This window comes from Cherax quadricarinatus, chromosome 16 (genome assembly GCF_038502225.1).
Source record: "Cherax quadricarinatus isolate ZL_2023a chromosome 16, ASM3850222v1, whole genome shotgun sequence".
NCBI lineage: Eukaryota > Metazoa > Arthropoda > Malacostraca > Decapoda > Parastacidae > Cherax > Cherax quadricarinatus.
In genome coordinates, this window is record NC_091307.1 from 1,705,668 (window position 1) to 1,728,306 (window position 22,639).

Genomic DNA, 22,639 nt, shown 5'->3' on the forward strand with positions numbered 1-22,639 from the left:
CGAGTAACATCTCGTCATCATTGAATTATGGTTAGAATAACTGGGATAAATAAGTCTGGGTTAAATTAATGGAATCACTTAATCAGACCAGATGTAAGAAGTCTCCAATCGATCCTGTTAAAGGTCAAGGTCTTGTATCACCCTTGTTTTATGCGTGGTGTCTGTGTGATGACATTACTTACTTCTCTGGCGTAAAGTGTTCTAAGAACTTAGGTAAAAGGATAAGACTGAATAATTACAGCAGCAAATTCTAATTTTAAAAGTAAAATTTGAGCCAGGATAAGCAGAGAGAGAGTTTTGTTGATAATAAAGGTCCTATGTTCCTAAAGAATAGTTAATAAGACATGACCCGCAATTATGTTTGCAGCTAGTCGGAGAGCCAAAGTTCATGGCAGGATGATATTTCTAATTGTTTCAGTTAGAACCATCAAAGGTATAGGCACACTTGACATACCTTGAGGGACTAAGTGTGCAAATATATGCTGGGTGTGGTTAATTCATCCAAATAAAATAAAGGAAGTGCCAAGTTAGAATTTTAGTTAAATGTCTAGAACTGGTGAAAATACAAGGCAATAGACCTAAGGCGTTGTTAGAGGATGAAGCTGAAAAGTGATACAAATAGTAAGGATACTCCCGAATTAGAGGGTCCTAGAATGGTTTTGTATTCATTGTGGAGGGTGAAAATAATTTTGGATCGGAAGAGGAGTCGCCCTATGGGAGACTTTCACTCTGTGACATGGGTTACCACTGATACCTTCTGCCTTGCCTCAGAAAATTTCCCCTCCTATCTGTTGCTGTCTTGCAACATTGCCATAGCTCCTGACGACGCACGAGAGTGCGGAAGATCTACAGCTAAAGATTTTCATCCTCATGTGGCTTGTTCTGCACATGAATATAGATATAATGCATACAAGATGTACCCAGCAAGGAGATGAAAATCATTGACTAAATTATCTCTGTAACAAGAAGTTAAATGGTAAAGGACTAGTAATCTAGGAGACAAACTGACCTGTCGTGGATCATGGAGGCTGTAGAGAAAACCTTTATTTGGCGTTTAAGGATCTTATTGGTGATTGGTGGGCAAGGACGGGTAGTGTTGTTAGTGGTTAGGGGGTAGTGATTGGATAGGGTAGTGTTGGTGGCAATTAGGGTATAGTGGTTGGGTGGGGTAGTGTTGGTAGTAATTAGGGGGTAGTGATTGGGTGGGGTAGTGTTAGTAGTAATTAGGGGGGTAGTGTTGGTAGTGATTGGGGGTAGTGTTAGTATGATAGTCGAGGGTTATGACTGATTAATAATGAAGTCGGCAGCGATGATGATTACAAAAATGATGATAGTAATGATGGCGGTGGTGTCTCTGCATCACGAACGTTTTAATTTTTGTCTGTAGGCATTTCCTGAACCATTCACTGTTCCTGTTGCCCCTGCTCACTACCTCCTTCAATTATTTTTTAGTTATTTTAAAGTCAGGTGTAATAAGGAAAGAATTTCAGGTTGATTGGTTTTTATTTCTTTTATTATAAACGAAAAGGAATCGTACACAATTAGCTGAGAGCGCCGAATGGCGGTGGTCGCCAGGAATGCAATAAAGCTTTGGGAGGTGGGTAAGTAATCTCCTTGCTCACCGGAATCCGGGATTTATAAAGTTGGGCTGTCGATGTATAACGGTTGCGCCATTTTTACTTTATTATCACTTTTGTGCGTTAAGTCTAATGCTTCTTTATAATAGTGGTTTACTTAAAATGACGATTATTTACTTATCAGTCTGTGGTAGATGGAACACTGCCTTTGTTAAAATAACGTTTCGCTCGATGAGAGCTTTCCCGGGTAGGTTGATAATGTTAACACCTTAGCGAAACATCGCTGTAATAAAAGTTTTAATCTGTGTCTTTAATTAACTTAATACATGTCAATATACTGATTATCTTTCAGTGAATATCATGCGAAAGAAAGTCGCTTATATTGTACATGACGAAAGATTGTCCAGCCTTCAGGTTTGTCAGTGTCAATCGACAAGAAAGGAGCACTATAGAAAGCCTACTGGCCCAAGCATACTGGCCCTAGGGATGTTATTTATGATTCGTCTGGATTCTAGGTCCTCCATATATAAATTGGATAGTATTGGACTAAGGGGTGAGCCCATGGCTAGCCCGAACAGTTGTTTGCACTTGTTGTCTTCAAATCTCAGTGGAGGTAGTAGTAATGCTGCCGCTTGCTGCCGCCGTCGCCGCCGCCGCCATCGCCACCACCACCACCACCACCACCACCACCACCACCACCACCACCACCACCACCACCACCACCTCCACTTCCTCCTCCTCCTCCTCCTTCTCCTCCTCCTCCTCCTCCTTCTCCTCCTGTCACTACATAAACTCGTTTCATAGTTTTCTCTGTATTAGGACTGAAGAAGCCACTAGTGGCGAAACGTATCGTTTAATAAATGTCCTGAACTGTACATAAGTACCTTTTTCCACGTTCAGGACCATTATCAAGCCATGACTCAGACAAGACTTGAAATACCTTTCTTTAAAAAAAAAAATAAAAAAAAACTAATCCACTCAGACACGATTAGCTATAAAATTTGGGGCGGTAAAATTCAACGCATTCTACCCAGAAATTTTATAGTTAATCGCGTCAGAATGGATTAGGTGTGAGCAGTAAAATGTAGTGTGAAGAAGAATTTGACACGTGTGCAACACCTGGGTATCCTTATACTAGACGTTTCGCCATCCAGTGACTTTATCAATACAAATTCAATGACATATTTGGAAGACAGTAGAACTATATACAAATGATGAGGTAATCAGTCCCTCAGCCTTGGAGTTGGTGTGAAGAGCACCGTAGTCGTGAAGATTCTGGAGCACAGGCGAGAAGGCTAGAGGTAAATGGTGTGAGCAAAGAAAAGAGGTTAACGGAAATGAACCTAACGACATTGGAGTACAGAAGAACCAGGGAAGATATGAGAACACATAAACCACTCGGAGGTAGTGATAGGGTAAACGAGGATAAACCGTTTTGAGAAACAGAAAACAGGTTCTCACAAGGACAACTGGAAACTAGACCCAGGTGAGTCACAGGAATCTCAGGAAGCAATTTTTCAGTCTCAGAGTGGTCAGGTGGAGGTAGGCTCGTTACATAGTTTTATGAGAATGTACGATAGGGCTCACAAAGCTGGGAGGGAGCGAATCTGGCAAGCAGCAAACTGAGAAGTAGTATAATACCGACAGGTTGATAAGGAAGACTCACGTGCAATAAATAGGTTATTCCGAATCGTTTTGCGTACTAAGTAGGCGCCTTCAGTTGTATACAGAAGAGTTAGCAGAAGCAGACTGAAGAAGCCTGCTATGCAGGTGAAACTTTTTCGGAATAACCTATCTATTGCACGTGAGTCTTCCTTATCAACCTGTCGGTATTATATACCATTTTTTATATTCAGCAAATTGAGTCGAAACAAGGAGCTAAGGCTCGACCCCCTGGGGCTTGGGTTCGAATCCTGGTCATGCTGTAGAATTTCTCTGCATATGTGCACTTGTTTCCGCTATGGGTTGATATATGGGAGAAGAATGAAATAACTGAGGTCCATACTTAGGAAGTGCCTGAATTGGGGCTCAAACACAGGTAGCGATGAGGCATCATGGTGTGATGGATTGTGGCGTCAGGTCTCTGGTTGCCTCTTCTACTGCAGAGTTGAAGACCTGGATTCAAGTCCTCGACACACCGCATTTTTTTTCTCTGCCTATATTCGCTTGTTTCTATGGATGCACTGGTATATGTAAATTGATAAAAAAAATGTATCTAGGCCTTTCGCAGTTCTTGTAACCTGCCTGTTGCAACTCTTGCAAAATTACAGGTTTTGAGACGAAAACGAACACTAGCTCCAGGCCTTTTGTTCTTCCGTGACGAATCATGGAAGTGCGAAAGTTCTAGATACCAGCAACTCTTTTAGGGTTTGGTGTGTATTGTGACTAATATATCTAAATTATATTTTGCTTAAATTGATTAAGATACTTTAATTTGACGGCTAGTCAGGCCATGTAAATTTCTCCCATTGTAACCATGTTTCATTATATGGTCCCTTCAAGGGAGGTTCCTTGACGCTGGTGAGAGGTTCTTGATCTAGGGAATTGGATCTGTGCTCCGGTTACCTGAATTAAGCCTGAATACCTTCCATCCCTACCCCCACGTGCGCTGTATAACCCAACGGGTTTAGTGCTCCTCCACGATTTTAATTGCAATTCATTATATGGTAGAACATCCAGCTTTCTCTCGTAACATTAAAATGGTTTTATCTCAATATTCATACTATACACAAGAACGTTTTAAAACCTGTTATTTGGTGTGTTCTTACAACTACTATTGTTGTTATAAAGTTGGTAGAATTACCGACAATATGTAAAGTAAAAGGACACAAGTGCAACTAATGTGACATTTTATTGTGGCAACGTTTCGCTCTCCAGGAGCTTTGTCAAGCCGTTACAAGCAATACATGGACACAGAGGGTATACAAAGGCTCAGAGTGAGGTGCAATACTAGTGAGGTACCAATTTGGTACTTTACATACTATTGTTGTTACTGTTATTATTACTACTATTGCTACTGCTGCTGCTACAACTACGACTACTACTACTATACTACTATTACTGCTATACTACTATACTATTAGTATTACTATATTATTACTGCACTACTATACTATTACTGTACTACTATTACTACTACTGCTATTACTACTACTACAACTACTGTATTGCTACTGCTGCTGCTGCTGCTGCTACTACTACTACTACTACTACTACTACTATTACTACCACCACTACTGTATTGCTACTGCTGCTACTACTACTACTATTACTACTACTACTACTACTCCCACCACTACTGTATTGCTACTGCTGCTGCTACTACTACTATTACTACTGCCACCACTACTGTATTGCTACTGCTGCTGCTGCTACTACTACTACTTCTACTACTACTACTATTACTACTACTACTACCACCACTACTGTATTGCTACTGCTGCTACTACTACTACTACTATTACTACTAAAACTACTATACAATTGCCACTGCTACTTGCAATGTATCCTAATAATATGTAAGGCAACATAACACAAGTGATATAAGACTGCGCACATAAATCACTGTCTCAAATTCATAATTCCATCTCCACTAAAAAAATACTATCCCAGATTACAACAGTATTCGACATGCATAAGTCTTCTTAAACCTTGGATTACTGCGATAATGCTTAATTAATTTGAAATATGTAAAATGTTATTTTAAAATTCGGAATATTTAATCAATGTGTCTGCATTAAAAGGTTTGCAGTGAATGTGTATTTGCAGAGAGATTTGTGTGTGTATTAATATTTTTAGTGTATCCTTGTGTTATATGAGCTGGCTCATTTTTTCTTGTATGGCCTACTATTAAGCGAGTGTACTCACTGAGTTTACATTGTTTATATAGGGCTTTAGATTTAGAAAGTGCATAGGAAAGTACTGGTTTAGAAATATAGTAGTCTGAGAGGAACAATTTACCTAGTAGGGTCATTGAACCTTAAGCTTGGGTAGTTTCAAATACTATAGGTTATTAGATAAATACACGAGAGAAGGGTTGTTAAGACACATAGGCAACACTTAAGCAACTTTATTCCGAAACGTTTCGCCTACACAGTAGGCTTCTTCAGTCGAGTACAGAAAGTAGGCAGGAGTAGTAGAGATGTGAAGACGATGTAATCAGTCCATCACCCTTGAAGTCGTAGATTTGAGGTTGTCAGTCCCTCAGCCTGGAGAAGTTCTGTTCCAAAGTCTGGAACTAACTGAAGATCAAGCGTCAGTGTTGAGACTTAAATACTGTCGGAAAGAGAGGTGCAGAGTAGTAGTAGTGAGATTGTAGCCACTGAGAAGTCATGTCCTTCTCAGAACAAACGGTTCTCACTTGAAGAAGTTGTCCAAGGTGTTTTCGTTTTGTACCAAGATGCCATTGTGTTGCAGTGTCTGACAGAGTGAATATCAAAATGGTATACAATACCGACAGGATGGTTGTTAAGACACATAGGCAACACAAGTTGCTTAAGTGTTGCCTATGTGTCTTAACAACCATCCTGTCGGTATTGTATACCATTTTGATATTCACATGAGAGAAGGGTTGGATTTAAGTGGGACTTGCACTTAAGTTAATAGGGTTATCATTAGGTAACATTGATACTGCGTTGGGCGAATATTTTTGTTAGTTGGTTTAGGTTTGAGAAGGACCTGCCTAGTATGAGCCAGTGTTCTTGCTGCAGTGCTCCTTCTTATGTTCTTATAAGGTCTTTGCTCCTGGCCGTCGTTTTTAATTTACAATCAGTTATTATTGGTTCATGGTCTTTTATCTATTTCTGTATTTAATATAATATTTGGAATTTTAGTGCATCACCTTAACCAATTCATTCAGCATTTTTACGACCCTTTCACTGACGAATTATTTCCTGACGTCTCTTTCGTTCATCTGGGTGTTCAACTACCATCTCTTTCAACCAAGTCTTCCCAAATCTGAAAGTTAAGACACAGGTGCAACATCTGGTTATCTTTATTTTAGACGTCTCGCCATCTAGTATCTTTATCAATACAGATTCTTAGACATAATTAGAAAACAGAAGAACTCTATACAAGAGATGAGGTAATCAGCCCCTCAGCCTTAGAGGTGGTGTTTACAGCACCGTGGTTGTAGAGATTCTGTAAACACGGTGCTGTAAACACCACCTCCAAGGCTGAGGGACTGATTACCTCATCTTTTGTATATAGTTCTTCTGTTTTCTAATTATGTCCAAGAATCTGTATTGATAAAGCCACTGGATGGCGAAACGTCTACAATAAAGATATCCAGATGTTGCACATGTGGCTTAACTTTCATCTTGTCGGTATTGTATACCTGTCTTGCACAACTTCCCAAATCTGCTCACTCATTGCTTATATGTATCTCGTATGTCGCAATCATATCTTCTTTGACTCTGTTCAAATGATGAAAAAAAGAGTTTTCCCTCGTGGTTTATTCCCTTCTACTCCAGGACTTAGTGAACTTCACGCTTTTTTCGATTTGTGGGCTCCACTCTGGTGCTGTATATTCTAAGAGCGACCCGACATGTGTGATGACCAGTGCTTTTAATAACAATTTGCATAGACGGATGAGGGTAGTTCCTTTCTTTATTTTTGCATACACTGCCGATGTTTTGTTTATGTGCACCTCCAGAGAGGTTTAGCTTCCTCCTTGTCCTGTCTCAAAACTTAAGCAAAAGCACACAAGTGCAACTAATGTGACATTTTATTGTTGCCAATCACCTCGTCAAATTCAACTACGATAAATTGGACGCATGTGCAACTCTTGGGTTTTGCCACACAGTGGCTTCATCAGTCCATACAAAGGAGAACCGTGAAGAACAGGAGAAGAATGAGGTAATCAGTCCCTCAACCTTGAGTCGATGTTGTCAGTCCATCAATCTTGAACTGAATACAGCATATGTGCAGATAAGTAACTTATATACCATAAGCAGGAGAGGTGCAGCAGACGTAGGTGGTGTCACATTTGTTCAGTGTGGAAGTAGGTCGTGCCCAAGAATTAGGCAAGCGAAGAATTCCCAAGTATTAAGATCCCAAGAAGTTGCAGTGTCTGACAGGATTGTAGATGAATGGTTCAGAGAACCGACACGTTGATAAATTAAACACGTGTCTAATTCTAAATTAGACACATGTGTCTAATTTTAAATTAGACACGTGTGTCTAATTTGTGTTGATAAATTAGACACGTGTCTAATTTATCAACGTGTCGGTTCTCTGAACCATTCATCTACAAATTCAACTACGCCCGACTAGTGATTAAAGAGCCTAATTTCCGCAGACGTAAATGCCTTGAAATATCATTAATCGCCTTTTCTAACACTAACAAAACAAAGGCAGCTTCATCATTTCCGAAGAATTAAAAAGAATTCTTCTCAAAACAATAAACCCTGCCATCACATAGTTGCTGCTGCTGCTGATACTGCTACGACTATCACTGTTATTACTAGCACGAGTATTACTACTGCTTCTAGTATTACTACAACAATTATATTGTGCCTTACACCTCACTCCTAAACTTATATATAACCTTCTGTGTTCTTTTATTGTTTGTAACAGCTTGACAAAAATCCTGGAGAGCGAAACGTTGCCACAACATTAATACAGTCTAGAGGGTTTCTTTTCCCTTCCTCTCAGGCTGCATTTTATTTATTTTCTTGTCCTGGGTGCCCATCTTCAGACTTTGCACTTGTAATAAAGTTGGTAGAATTACCGACAATATGTAAAGTAAAAGGACACAAGTGCAACTAATGTGACATTTTATTGTGGCAACGTTTCGCTCTCCAGGAGCGAAACGTTGCCACAATAAAATGTCACATTAGTTGCACTTGTGTCCTTTTACTTTACAGACTTTGCACTTATTGGCACTGAACTCTAACAGCCTTGTGTTTGCCACTATCGCAGTTTCTGAAAAAGGCTTCAATTTTTTTTTTATTTATTAATTTTTTTTTGTATTCCTTTCATTTGTTCAACATCGCCAAAAAAAAAAAAATGGCATGTGGAGGTATAAACATAGGTCATTTTCACGCATCAGAGAGTACGAGTCTTATTATTGATCCCTAGGGGGCCTTTTTCAGTACTTTTTCTCAATTTGATACTATCTAATCGTTACTCTCTTCTGTTTTTCAGATATTAATAAGCCATTAAAGCAGATTTCCTGTCACTGTCGCTTGTCTTTGTTCTACTAGTGTATGGATCATTCTTTTGGCGACTCACAATGAGTTTGAAGGTCTTATACTCACTGAATATACAATTTGTACACCCTTCTCTGTCGTGAGTCTTCGCTTACTTCCTGAGCTCGTGGGCCAAATCATATACAGTGGTTTCTTAATACTGTGTGTAATCTGCCTCATTCACTCCCTTACTTAGGTTCTTCCATTTTCTTACCACTATAAAGCGAAAGAAACATTTCTTGATTTCCCTCTGGATCATTTGTATTTTCCCAGTTCTGCTCATTTTGAGCATTTGATCCCTGTCCGTCCACTCAGATAAGTTAAGCGGCCTACACATCGTTTCTTCATTGGTTCCAATATGTAATCTATCTATATTGTTACGGTTTAGGTCCCTTTTTAAATCTGTCTTCCTTTTCTGAAATCTACCATATTGTTTACGGACGCTATTTATTGTAATTGCTTCAGTTGGCAGGTTTTCGTATGAAAACCCATTCCATGAGCTTTGAGCCTTCCTCTCCCAGGCGTCCAGTTTCATATGTTGTTGGGTCTTTATTCGATTATCTGCTTATCTGATCAGTCTTGGTCTCGTACTTCTCATGTCTGAAACAACTTCCTGCTTTATGTGTCTACGCCACGCCGTTTTTCTAGTAATCGTATACACATTGCTACCACTGTTTTCCACGGGAACATTCATAATTTTCCAGGGTTATGCAAGAACGATCTTATTGACATTTAACTTAACTAATCTCTGTGTTTGCTCAGAGTACATAGCTGAAATTGTGGCATCGTTTGTTATAATATCAATCCTATTTAATCTACATGTTGTTTTGTCGATAGTTGGTTTCTAGTTTATATGTCAAGTGTTGGTTTAGTATCCTGGAATGGTTTCTGGAAGGCTGGGTCTAGGATGCTCTTGATGTTTAAAGTTCAGTCCACTCCTGTATTTCCATTGTCCAGTTTTTCATAAATATCCTGTTATGAATTTCTCCGTAACTGGATATCCATGTGGCATAGATCTTGGATCCAAATGGCATACTGACGTCATTAGTGAAAAAATGACACTTTGCAGACCAGACTCTTCTGGAAAAATGTGTCACTCTGTGTAGAATTTTATCAAGATGAAACAATAAAAGCTTATTCTGCAACTTGTTTCTGCCATCCCGCCTCATCTCATCCTCGGTCTAAGGAGTAGCCGCACGCTACGGGTTTACCTCTTGGTTAAAAGTTAAGCAATTAGAGTCAGTCTTAGTTTCATACCTCTCCTTCCTGTCAGATGAGAATCATTAGTGTTAACTGGGTTACCTAAACAAAGTTATACTCTTTCTCTTATGGTATCCTATGGTTTTGTGGCTTTGGTAAACTTCTTCGCATCATTTGCGGTGAATACTGATCCATAGGTTGTAGATTTGTAAGCAGCAGAGGCTGGTACTGTTTGGTGGTAGGTATGTGGTTAGCCTATGCTTGCTCCAGTTTTTTTTTTTTTTTGCTATGTTATTGTTACTGTTTCTGATCCAGGCTTTCTCCTGACAATACTTAGTCATGTGACCTGGTCAATTTTATGGCCTGCCCTCCTGGTATCCTCATTACCTTTTGCAATATCCATTTTTTCGCTTTCTGTTTCTTTGTTTAGTGTGTAGTTTAGTTCATTGTTTTTAGTAATTTCTTGTAATGTTGGAACCATTATTTTTTTTCACGCTCCGCCATTATCCATCAATATCGTTCGTTACTTCATCACCACTGTCATCGTCTCTTTTATAAACATATGCGTTATTACAATCTTGTCTGTTTATCTAACTCTGGGTTTCATCCTTCTTCTACACCTTCGTTCACTCTTGTCCACTTCTCAGTCATCCAGTTATCTGCCTCATCACTTCACTCTTCCTCCTCCTTTTACTCTCCTCCGTCCATTCCTCTTCCTCAATTCATCCTCTCTTCCTCCGCCCATTCCTCTTCCTCCGTCCACTCCTATGTCTCTGCCCACCCCATTTCTTTCCTTCCTTCACTTATTCCTCTCTCTAATCCCTTCACTCTGCTCACTTTTCCATTCCTCTTCCACTTCTGTCCACGACTCCTCAGCACCACTACCTCACACAGCTGACTTTTCATTAACCTGTTCATCTTCAACAGTCACGGTTTTTGCATTATTATGTTCTCTGAAAAGAATTGTGGGGAAGGGGGTGTCTAATTTCGCCTTGGTAATATGAACCCCCACACAAAGCAGCAACCTACACGAGCCATCATTTTCACTATTTATCTTTCTTTCACCTTCCTTCTTCTACCGTTCTCTTTCCCTTTTTCCTCTTTAACAGGCGAACAACAGCCAGTGTGATCCAAACTCATGGCGCTCTGGAGAGGAACCGCCCAAGAAAAATGGAACAAGACGAAGGTATCTGAAGAGTTTGATTCTTCAGGGCGGGTGTTTACACATGGCCCGACAGTGAGTACATCCATCCATCTGACACGCTGATACGATGTGCGAAATTTCCTGGAAAATTTCAGACAGTGTACGATCACGACTGCAGTTCGTATATTTCTCCTTGTGGCGGCAGCTGCTAGGACGGTGGTGGGTGGGACGATAGCAGCTTGGACTGTGGTGGGTGAGACTGTGGTGGGTGAGACGGTGGTGGCTGAGACGGTGGTGGGTGGGACGATGGTGGGTGGGACGGTGGTGGCTGGGACAGTGGTGATAGTGGAGGCTGGGACAGTGGTGATAGTAGTGGTGGCTGGGACAGTGGTGATAGCAGTGGTGGCTGGGACAGTGGTAATAGTAGTGGTGGCTGGGACAGTGGTGATAGCAGTGGTGGCTAGGACAGTGGTGATAGTAGTGGCGGCTGTGTAAAACCGTTTTGAAGGTCTAAAATACATCGATGATGTCGTCTCTGCTACTTTGTGCTTCCAGTGATAAAAGGTTAATTAAGCTCTTTAAACGTTCCGTCGTATTTCTAGTTTGATGCGTGGTGCGCGCATGCATGAAAACGCATAAAGGCCTTTCGTGCGTGAATGCTGCCTTTCGACATGACTGCCAATGACCAACGCAATGTTGCAACCATGTTTTTTTGTCCTTGCTGATTGCTGGAAAAATATTCTGCATTTCGCATTGATCCGTATCACCCACAAATCATACAAACTAAAACCATTTCCAAATGCCGAATGAGTTTTGATTTCCACCAGCAATTTAGGCATACACGATGGTGTCAACCATAAAGTGTGCGTGCGTGTGTGCTTATTTGCCATTCGTGACATGAATGCATAAATGAGTATAATACTTTCAAAGAGAATTTATCTAATGTATTCCCCACATCAGTGTCCACTTAAGTAGCATCCAAGGAACAAGGCAATAATTTAGTTTTAGATTTTCGTTAAGTTTCCCTTGAAAGTTAATGCGTATTGTAACGAGTAAGACGCATGTACAGCACTTGGGTATCTCTATTAACATAACATATTGTTAAAAGAGATACAAAATGTTCTTCATGAATTTGTCGTTATTGTTTTCCATTTATAAGATGATTTACACATTATATAAGTAAATTATTCAGCATTAAGAAGCTCCCTTGAAAGGGAAACTCGTGTAGCATTCATGAAGAAAATACTTAGGGATGCTTAAAAAATAGATTAGACAAATAAATGGGCTTTAATGCCACTGATTCCTTGAGTGATGAAGAGGCACTACCGTTCACTCGTGCGGTGCAGAGGCACTTCAGGTGAATAAGACACACATGCAACACATGGGAACATTTAATAGACGTTCGCCCAGCAGGGGGTTCAGCCTAATACAGAGACATTAAAAATGAGACTTATATATTGGTATAAACCTTGGTAATAAATACCGACAAGTTGGTTTAGAAAGACACGTAAGCAAACACTATGACATATTTATTAGAAAACGTTTCGGTCCTGGGACCTTGATCACTTCTAACATTCATGTATGTGTGTATATGTTCGCCAAGACCGAAATCCTGACACGAGTCTTAATCTTGCGATGACCCGTCTCTGGCTCCCGAAGGAGAAAGGGTTCTACAATGTTGCAACGTATGCTGCTCAAGCACTGTTCTGGTCAGTTCATCTCATAAGCAACAACACCGCATGTACTCCTAACTGTGGATACTAATGAAGAGGAGGATATGTCATTATCAGAGGCAACAGGGACGGAGAGAATTGTTGAGATTAGAAAGACCGGAAATGTAGGGAAGGCAGAGGACAGAAGAGTTCCCAGGAGTAGAGAGTTTGGGAGAGAAGAAATTACGTTTAGCTCGTTAGAAGGCAGAGTCTATGAAATGGGAAGGGTAGCCAAGACGGGAAAACGAATTATGAAGAGTGGAAATTTGTGCTGGAAGGAACTGAGGATCACAGATGCGGAGGGCACTGAGAAAGAGAGAGATAAGAACACTTTTCTTGACAGGGGAAGCATGATAGGAAAAGTAGTGAATGTACATGCCACTGTGCATGTACTCTGCTCTGCCTTCCCTACATTTCCGGTCTTTCTAATCTCAACAATTCTCTCCGTCCCTTAGACATCAAGCTTACTTTCCGCCAGACTAACACTCTTCGCACTAATCTCGTTCATACCTCTCCTCTCTCATCAGATGTTCCTGATGTCTACTCTATTTCTTGCTCCTCCTGTCCTCTTCAATACTTGGGAGAAACTGGTCGATCGCTTTCTGACAGACTTAAGGAGCACAAAAATAGTGTTAGGCTTGCCGACACTAACAATGCTCTTTTCTGTCACGTCAGAGATCACAGCCATCTTATAGACTGGTCTTCTGCTAAAACTGTCTTCCCTACTTCCAACTTTAACAGTCGCCGTCTTGTTGAATCCTCTCTAATACACAACTTTCCTTGTATGAATCTTAGTCCTGGCTTCGTCTCTGTAGATGCCTTCCTCTCCCACTACATTGTAAAATGCTCCATACTTCAGAACACCCGTGACTTAACGTGATTCCTCATTTTTTCTTCTTCTCCCTCTTCCCCTTTCCTCTTTTTGTTCTTTTTGTCTTTCTTCTGTCGCGTGTTTCTGTTCTTTCATTATTTATTTCATCACTTCCCCTTCCCCCCACTTCTGTGCACTTGCTCTCCCTCTGTGGGCACCTAGCTCCCTTGCAGTGCTCCCCTTTCTTTATATTTGACTGGCTCCTCCTCCTTAGTTCCCACTACTACCACCACCACTACTACTACTACTACTACTACTACTACTACTACTACTACTACTACTACTACTACTACTACTACTACTACTACTACTACCACCACTACCTCTTCCTGCCTATATATAGCCGTCCTGCTCCACTTCTGGTTAGTGTGACTTTGTAAATGGTCCAATTCGGAGCGAAACGTCATCATAAGATGCTCTCTTATATGTGCGGGTTATTTGTGTATCGTTCTAGTCACGGTATTGTGCCTTTTTTTGTTATTTAAAGAAGAGAGGAGCTTACGACGACGTTTCGGTCCGACTTGGACCATTTACAAAGTCACACTAACCAGAATTGGAGCAGGACGGGTATATATAGGCATATATACTACCACCAGTACCTCTTCCTGCCTATATATACCCGTCCTGCTCCAATTCTGGTTAGTGTGACTTTGTAAATGGTCCAAGTCGGACCGAAACGTCGTCGTAAGCTCCTCTCTTCAAGTGTAAACTTTATTGATGATTCGGCTGCATTGATCTTGTTGAGAAGGCCTGGATATTGAGACGTCTAGGACAAAAACCCAATATATCATCAACGTATCTTAACCAGGTAACGGCGTTGGGAATATCCAGGCAGACGAACCATCAATAAAGTTTACACTTGAACTCGAAAAGGATGGCAAACTTCCTTTCCTCGACGTCCTCCTGTGCAGAATTCCCGACAGTGACAAACTTCTCTTCAAAATGTATAGAAAACCTACCAACAAGGACGATCTTATACACTTCTATTCACAGAGTCCCTGTCGAAGACTCTAATTGCATGGTACAAAGGCATTATCACACTCCTTGCATGGTATAGGGTATTATTACACCTTGTATGGTACAGAAGTATTATCACACACTGCTTGCATAGTACAGAAGTATTATCACACACTGCTTGCATAGTACAGAAGTATTATCACACACTGCTTGCATGGTACAGAAGTATTATCACACTGCTTGCATGGTACAGAAGTATTATCACACACTCCTTGCATGATACAGAAGTATTATCACACACTACTTGCATGATACAAAAGTATTATCACATTACTTGCATGGTACAGAAGTATTATCACACACTCCTTGCATGGTACAGGCTCGCTGTCGAAGACAGTGAGACACTGCTTCAGGCTCTTTTCATGGAACAGAGCCACCTGCAAACTTCCCTTGCATGGTGTAGAGACCTTGTCGCAGACTCTCCTTGCAGGATGCAGAGGTGTAGGTACACTCGCAGGTAATTTAAAATAACATGAAATCCAAACACTTTAGGGCATTTTACTTGAAAATTTTCTTCGTTCCTGAGGCCCTTGAATGCTCCGGGAAAATTTTTGTTCCTTCCCTCACGCAGAGCAATAATATCCGCTACAAACACGCATTCATTACACAACCAGAGGAAACCCCATTTATAATGCCTGCGTATAAATATATATATATGTATGTATATATATATATATATATATATATATATATATATATATATATACATATATATATATATATATATTTATTATTATTTTATTATCACACCGGCCGATTCCCACCAAGGCAGGGTGGCCCGAAAAAGAAAAACTTTCACCATCATTCACTCCATCACTGTCTTGCCAGAAGGGTGCTTTACACTACAGTTTTTAAACTGCAACATTAACACCCCTCCTTCAGAGTGCAGGCACTGTACTTCCCATCTCCAGGACTCAAGTCCGGCCTGCCGGTTTCCCTGAATCCCTTCATAAATGTTACTTTGCTCACACTCCAACAGCACGTCAAGTATTAAAAACCATTTGTCTCCATTCACTCCTATCAAACACGCTCAAGCATGCCTGCTGGAAGTCCAAGCCCCTCGCACACAAAACCTCCTTTACCCCCTCCCTCCAACCCTTCCTAGGCCGACCCCTACCCCGCCTTCCTTCCACTACAGACTGATACACTCTTGAAGTCATTCTGTTTCGCTCCATTCTCTCTACATGTCCGAACCACCTCAACAACCCTTCCTCAGCCCTCTGGACAATAGTTTTGGTAATCCCGCACCTCCTCCTAACTTCCAAACTACGAATTCTCTGCATTATATTCACACCACACATTGCCCTCAGACATGACATCTCCACTGCCTCCAGCCTTCTCCTCGCTGCAACATTCATCACCCACGCTTCACACCCATATAAGAGCGTTGGTAAAACTATACTCTCATACATTCCCCTCTTTGCCTCCAAGGACAAAGTTCTTTGTCTCCACAGACTCCTAAGTGCACCACTCACTCTTTTTCCCTCATCAGTTCTATGATTCACCTCATCTTTCATAGACCCATCCGCTGACACGTCCACTCCCAAATATCTGAATACGTTCACCTCCTCCATACTCTCTCCCTCCAATCTGATATTCAATCTTTCATCACCTAATCTTTTTGTTATCCTCATAACCTTACTCTTTCCTGTATTCACCTTTAATTTTCTTCTTTTGCACACCCTACCAAATTCATCCACCAATCTCTGCAACTTCTCTTCAGAATCTCCCAAGAGCACAGTGTCATCAGCAAAGAGCAGCTGTGACAACTCCCACTTTGTGTGTGATTCTTTATCTTTTAACTCCACGCCTCTTGCCAAGACCCTCGCATTTACTTCTCTTACAACCCCATCTATAAATATATTAAACAACCACGGTGACATCACACATCCTTGTCTAAGGCCTACTTTTACTGGGAAAAAATTTCCCTCTTTCCTACATACTCTAACTTGAGCCTCACTATCCTCGTAAAAACTCTTCACTGCTTTCAGTAACCTACCTCCTACACCATACACTTGCAACATCTGCCACATTGCCCCCCTATCCACCCTGTCATACGCCTTTTCCAAATCCATAAATGCCACAAAGACCTCTTTAGCCTTATCTAAATACTGTTCACTTATATGTTTCACTGTAAACACCTGGTCCACACACCCCCTACCTTTCCTAAAGCCTCCTTGTTCATCTGCTATCCTATTCTCCGTCTTACTCTTAATTCTTTCAATTATAACTCTACCATACACTTTACCAGGTACACTCAACAGACTTATCCCCCTATAATTTTTGCACTCTCTTTTATCCCCTTTGCCTTTATACAAAGGAACTATGCATGCTCTCTGCCAATCCCTAGGTACCTTACCCTCTTCCATACATTTATTAAACAATTGCACCAACCACTCCAAAACTATATCCCCACCTGCTTTTAACATTTCTATCTTTATCCCATCAATCCCGGCTGCCTTACCCCCTTTCATTTTACCTACTGCCTCACGAACTTCCCCCACACTCACAACTGGCTCTTCCTCACTCCTACAAGATGTTATTCCTCCTTGCCCTATACACGAAATCACAGCTTCCCTATCTTCATCAACATTTAACAATTCCTCAAAATATTCCTTCCATCTTCCCAATACCTCTAACTCTCCATTTAATAACTCTCCTCTCCTATTTTTAACTGACAAATCCATTTGTTCTCTAGGCTTTCTTAACTTGTTAATCTCACTCCAAAACTTTTTCTTATTTTCAACAAAATTTGTTGATAACATCTCACCCACTCTCTCATTTGCTCTCTTTTTACATTGCTTCACCACTCTCTTAACCTCTCTCTTTTTCTCCATATACTCTTCCCTCCTTGCATCACTTCTACTTTGTAAAAACTTCTCATATGCTAACTTTTTCTCCCTTACTACTCTCTTTACATCATCATTCCACCAATCGCTCCTCTTCCCTCCTGCACCCACTTTCCTGTAACCACAAACTTCTGCTGAACACTCTAACACTACATTTTTAAACCTACCCCATACCTCTTCGACCCCATTGCCTATGCTCTCATTAGCCCATCTATCCTCCAATAGCTGTTTATATCTTACCCTAACTGCCTCCTCTTTTAGTTTATAAACCTTCACCTCTCTCTTCCCTGATGCTTCTATTCTCCTTGTATCCCATCTACCTTTTACTCTCAGTGTAGCTACAACTAGAAAGTGATCTGATATATCTGTGGCCCCTCTATAAACATGTACATCCTGAAGTCTACTCAACAGTCTTTTATCTACCAATACATAATCCAACAAACTACTGTCATTTCGCCCTACATCATATCGTGTATACTTATTTATCCTCTTTTTCTTAAAATATGTATTACCTATAACTAAACCCCTTTCTATACAAAGTTCAATCAAAGGGCTCCCATTATCATTTACACCTGGCACCCCAAACTTACCTACCACACCCTCTCTAAAAGTTTCTCCTACTTTAGCATTCAAGTCCCCTACCACAATTACTCTCTCACTTGGTTCAAAGGCTCCTATACATTCACTTAACATCTCCCAAAATCTCTCTCTCTCCTCTGCATTCCTCTCTTCTCCAGGTGCATACACGCTTATTATGACCCACTTCTCGCATCCAACCTTTACTTTAATCCACATAATTCTTGAATTTACACATTCATATTCTCTTTTCTCCTTCCATAACTGATCATTTAACATTACTGCTACCCCTTCCTTTGCTCTAACTCTCTCAGATACTCCAGATTTAATCCCATTTATTTCCCCCCACTGAAACTCTCCTACCCCCTTCAGCTTTGTTTCGCTTAGGGCCAGGACATCCAACTTCTTTTCATTCATAACATCAGCAATCATCTGTTTCTTGTCATCCGCACTACATCCACGCACATTTAAGCAACCCAGTTTTATAAAGTTTTTCTTCTTCTCTTTTTTAGTAATTGTATACAGGAGAAGGGGTTACTAGCCCATTGCTCCCGGCATTTTAGTCGCCTCATACGACACGCATGGCTTACAGAGGAAAGATTCTTTTCCACTTCCCCATGGACAATAGAAGAAATAAAAAAGAACAAGAGCTATTTAGAAAAAGGAGAAAAACCTAGATGTATGTATATATATATATGCATGTGCGTGTCTGTGAAGTGTGACCAAAGTGTTAGTAGGAGTAGCAAGATATCCCTGTTATCTTAGCGTGTTTATGAGACAGAAAAAGAAACCAGCAATCCTACCATCATGCAAAACAATTACAGGTTTTTGTTTCACAGTCATCTGGCAGGACGGTAGTACTTCCCTGGGTGGTTGCTGTCTACCAACCTACTACCTATATATATATATATATGTCGTGCCGAATAGGCAGAACTTGCGATCTTGGCTTAAATAGCAACGCTCATCTTGCCATATAGGACAAGCGAAAATTTGTGTATGCAACAATTTCGCCAAAATCATTCTGAACCTAACGGAAAAAATATATATCACTGTGTTTGTTTAGTATTAAATTATTGTAAACAAATCTAAAATATATTTAGTTGGGTTAGGCTAAAATAAATTGTTCTTGTTATAATAAGGTTAGGTAAGTTTTCTAAGATTCTTTTGGTGCAAAATTAAAAATTTTTACATTAACATTAATGAAAAATATATATCTTTAAATGTATAAGAGAAAATTTTAGAAAAGACTTAATTTTAAATGAGTTCTTGCTAATTGACCAGTTTTACATATTCGGCACGACATATATATATATATATATATATATATATATATATATATATATATATATATATATATATATATATATATATATATATATATATATATATATATATATATATATATATATATATATATATATATATATATATATATATATATATATATATATATATATATATATATATATATATGCAAAACAACCACTCTGAAAGAATAGAGAAATTCCAAGCGCTTTCGTGACTCCTCACATTTTCAAAGAACTATCAATAGTTCCTTGATAATGTGAGTAGTCAAGAAAGCGCTTGGAATTTCTCTATTCTTTCAGAGTGGTTGTTTTGCATATTCTGAAAATCACCTGTTTACTGTGATCTTATTGCATATATATATATATATATATATATATATATATATATATATATATATATATATATATATATATATATATATATATATATATATATATATATATATATATATATATATATATATATATATATATATATATATATATATATATATATATATATTACTCATCCAAATCTTCACAGGCAATGGGAAACCGCTGTGCATTTGCAATGACCAGCGTTTCGGGACCGAAATGTTTCCTACATAATGTTCAAAAGGGTTTGTATATTGTGTATTTTTCAACCACCTGTGTTTATCATAAACCTCTAGTAGCAGAAGTAATTTATCAGCTGACTGAACCTCGACAACGTTTCAAGGGCAGTAAACTGTTGAAACTGCAAGATTAATTTCACAGTTATCAATTCCAAGTAAAATGCCGCGAACTATTTTTTTTTTAATCGAGTGGATCTTGTGGATGTTTCTTGTATTCTTGTAAGCTTGTTAGGTTCTCCAGTGAGTTGTGTATTAGTATTGTGCTGCTGTGATTTTTATTCAGAAGCTGAGGAAAGAGAGAGAGGGGAAAGGGAGGGAGGGAGTGTGTGTGTGTGTGTGTGTGTGTGTGTGTGTGTGTGTGTGTGTGTGTGTGTGTGTGTGTGTGTGTGTGTGTGTGTGTTATGTTGAATAACAGTAAAAAATGTTTTAACCATATCTTTCCAATGCACAACTATCTCGTTTTATTTTATATGATGCACATACGCGTGCATGTCTGTTAATTTGATAAATGTATGTTAATAAAATTTAGCATTTAATGTGTACATTTCTTATCGCTATTGAGTTGGGTCTTTAGTTAAAGAGGGTCCGTCGTCAGAGTCGCTGTTAAAGGGTCAAGCACTTAACACTTTACCTTCGCTTTAAAAAGTAAGTTTTTTTTTCTGACATGATACTCCAAGCAAATTTCTCCGCATTTCATTTTTTTTTTCAGTTTCTATTTTCCTTTTTCTAAAGGAGGTAGATAACGTTGGGTCAGGTTACAACAATTAAAACTTAAATTGACTATAAACGAGCAAATTAAAAACAGAGAAACACAAGGGGGGAAAAAAGCATTGAGGTTGTGCATATATAACGTCACGAATTACTGACTGTTTATGTTGCACGTGAAACCACACTGACAACCACGTACATATACTGAACATATATGTAACTTCCGTCATTGTCTAACCCTCTACGATGGACAATACTTGCTGTGCTGTAGTAAGCAGTAAGATAAGTCAAATCAAACAGTCTAGAGCAGTGGTTCCCAAACTTCTACTAATTGTATACCCATTGAATTATCAGACACGTATCCCGTAGTAGATAAGTCAAAATAACTTTATCCGAAATAAAGGCATACAGATAGGCCAACATTCTCCCAAAGTTTAGAAGTACATAACTTTGCTCTTCAACTGTATCATTATTAAAAGAAAAGATAAAATTGTGAAACAAGGACAATCGATGGACCGACTGCTGATATTTACACAACAAAAATGTACCTTGAAGTGCTTTGGTGTAAGTATAGTTCTGAAAAACTTCTTTATTAAATCATTCGTTTGTCTATAAAACAGTGAATATAAATAAAGAAATATCATCTTTTTAAAATAAGCAGTAAACATAAATTACATAAATTACATCTAACTCCTTTACTCCCCCGCTCCCGAAAATACCTTCGCTTAGCAGCAGGGGCGAGGGCACCCCAGTTTAGGAACTGCGTATCTAGAGGTTCCTCCCAGGATATTTAAAGAGAAAGAAGAACGATGGACTTCTACCGTGAGGCGGAGACCAGGCGTCAACCGAACCAATCCCATCATAGGTGGTGCCATAAGGCCCATGATCCAAAGACTTGGAGCTCTGCCTTTCCATAGATCAAACTTGATTACTTCCCATTCACAGGTCGCTATATGACCCTGAATTTTTACTACTATAAGAGTACTACTACTAATAATTTTATTTTATTTTCATATTAACACATCGGCCGTTTCCCACCAAGGTAGGGTGACCCGAAAAAAACTACCATTATCATTCACTCCATCACTGTCTTGCCAGAGGCATGCTGACCCTACAGTTATAAAACTGCAACATTAACGCCCCTCCTTCAGTGTGCAGGCACTGTACTCCCCATCTCCAAGACTCGAGTCCGGCCTGCCGGTTTCCCTGAATCCCTTAATAAATGTTACCTTGCTTACACTCCAACAGCACGTCAAGTCCTAAGAATCATTTGTCTCCATTTACTCCTCTCTAACACGCTCACGCACGCTTGCTGGAAGTACAAGCCCCTCGCACACAAAACCTCCTTTACACCCTCCCTCCAACATATTCTAGGCCGAGCCCTACCCCGCCTTCCCTTCACTATAGATTTATACACTCTCGAAGCCATTATATTTCGTTCCAGCCTCTCTACATGTCTAAACCATCTCAATAACCCCTCCTCAGCCTTCTGGATAATAGTTTTGGTAATCCCGCACCTCCTCCTAATCTCCAAACTATGGATTCTCTGCATTATATTCACACCACACATTGCCCTCAGACATGATATCTCCACTGCCTGCAGCTTTCTCCTTGTAATGTGGGTGCCACCCACGTTACCATATTCTGAAAAGCTTCCCCTCATTTTCTCCTGTTGCTGCCTTTGCAACATTGCACAGCTCCTGATGACGCATCGAGAACTGTGAACGTACTTGAGCTTAAGATTTTCACCCCCTTTGGCTTGTCTCGCATATAATGTCGTGCCGAATAGGTAAAAATTTGCGATTATGGCTTAAATAGCAACGCCGTTCTTGCCGAATAAGGCAAGCGAAAATTTGTGTATACAGTAATTTAGCAAAAATCATTCTGATCCTAAC